The sequence below is a fragment of the Perissodus microlepis genome, chromosome 23 (genome assembly GCF_051167445.1).
Source record: "Perissodus microlepis isolate ML-2025 ecotype Zambia chromosome 23, ASM5116744v1, whole genome shotgun sequence".
NCBI classification, from domain to species: domain Eukaryota; kingdom Metazoa; phylum Chordata; class Actinopteri; order Cichliformes; family Cichlidae; genus Perissodus; species Perissodus microlepis.
The window spans coordinates 4,796,980-4,798,949 of NC_140482.1; the positions used below are offsets into that span (position 1 = coordinate 4,796,980).

At 36.8% G+C, this 1,970-nt stretch overlaps 2 non-coding genes across 2 annotated transcripts; one reads left to right on the top strand and one right to left on the bottom strand.

Annotated features, from left to right (window-relative positions):
- Positions 1-921: 921 nt before the first annotated feature.
- LOC146360804 (5S ribosomal RNA) lies at positions 922-1,040 on the bottom strand. The gene has a single exon (XR_014799612.1). It is a non-coding gene; the product is annotated as a 5S ribosomal RNA (ribosomal RNA).
- A 319-nt stretch (positions 1,041-1,359) lies between these two features.
- Positions 1,360-1,478, top strand: LOC146360805 (5S ribosomal RNA). Its single transcript, XR_014799613.1, has one exon. It is a non-coding gene; the product is annotated as a 5S ribosomal RNA (ribosomal RNA).
- The last annotated feature ends 492 nt before the right edge of the window (positions 1,479-1,970 follow it).

Genomic DNA, 1,970 nt, shown 5'->3' on the forward strand with positions numbered 1-1,970 from the left:
TGTACAGCTGCTGTTATTGTGTGTGTATATATATATTTATATTTCTCATACATTCTTATATATTTCTATACTGTGTATTGTGTATTTTGTTGTACAGTTATTTTATTTTCAACTTTAATTCATATATTTTATCTTATTCTTTCCCAGTTAAATTTACCCTTCATTCTAATTTGTGTTGTACAGTTATTTCATTTTTAACTTTAATTTTTATATTTTATTGTATTTTATTCCTTCCTAGTTAAATTTACCCTTTTTAATTTTCATATTTATTTCCTATCTTATTCATAGCCTTTTCTTTAGGTCACGAGCAGTTGTGTAAGCATTTCACTGCATATCGTACTGTGTATGACTGTGTATGCGACATATAAAATTTGATTTTAATGGGATGTTGAAGCTCTTCTAAATCCTCACCAGGTTTTGCTCAAATGCTACTGATATAAACTCACAATATATCGGCAGTAAATAATAGAGAGGAGAAAGGAGGAAACAAAAGTCAATTACAAAGTTAATGGGGCTGCTTGGAGCCATATCAACAGTTTAAATGATAAAGTTACAGATATCAGGGGGAGAAAATAAAATAACAGCTGTGGCTCATCAATAAGGCTCTGCAAAATAGAAAACAGGAGGAAGATTGATATTTACTGTGAGTAAATATCAGTCTTCCTCCTGTTTTGAAACCTAAAGTTAGGAAATAATAATGATGCTCTCTGACATCCACAAAATGTCAGACACGTGACACAGAGCTAAACCTCTGCTGGAAAATACACACCAGAAAAGTAGATACAGTGAGATGCTTGTCAAGTTTTGCACAAAAGCGAAATGCCTTATTTTTATAAGCATTTTAATGAAGTTTTTTTTTCTGATTCTGTTTTCTGTGAGTGAGCAGCAGCGCCCTCTGCAGTTTGTGTGTGGAAGTGCAAAAGCTTACAGCACCTGGTATTCCCAGGCGGTCTCCCATCCAAGTACTGACCAGGCCCGACCCTGCTTAGCTTCCGAGATCAGACGAGATCGGGCGTGTTCAGGGTGGTATGGCCGTAAGCGAGAGTGTTACTATATAAAGGGCATTTTATAAGTGGCTAATGTCTCACAGTTTGATATATATTATTGTTCTAAATTCCATATGTTACAGTGAAAGCATGCAGCTATTCGTTGTTAACTGCAGCTTCAACACTGAGCTGCAGAAATGCTTTTCCCACAGTAACATCTCCATAATAACATATGTTAAATTATTATAGAACAGTGTGTTTTGTAATTCAAATATTTTTGTCGTTTGGAGACTTTAACTTCTATATAGAAGAGAAAACGTGTGCATTTGTCGCTACAGCATGTATAAAAAGGCTGTTTCTGAGCTCTGCTTTCGCTTACGGCCATACCACCCTGAACACGCCCGATCTCGTCTGATCTCGGAAGCTAAGCAGGGTCGGGCCTGGTCAGTACTTGGATGGGAGACCGCCTGGGAATACCAGGTGCTGTAAGCTTTTGCACTTTCACACACAAACTGCAGAGGGCGCTAAAACGGTCACTACTCCTTCCTGTAGTCTCTAGTTTCCTCCTGCTTTCCTTGAAGCACAAAAGCGCCTCGCTGATTTCCTAGATGCTAATCAAGGAATATTTAAGTTATGTTTCCTTTTGACAGTAACTACTATAAAACCTAAAGCAGCACCTCACTGTCAATAACAGATTAAATGAACAAATCACATTACTATTGCAGAGTATAACATGGAGACATGAAGTAAGTTAGAGAAAAAACAACAAGATGTGACATGTTGAATTTAATATAATTATAAAAAACAGAAACAGTTTTGGTTTATAGTTTACAGAGAATTTTACAGGAAAAAAAACACTGTGTCATATTCATATAAATGCACCGATCTGACAGACTTGCACAGGTACAAAGCAAAGGAAGTGTTGAGTTCATCTGCATGGAGCCTGAATGACCGCCTCAGCAGATCATGTATGTGGCATATGGC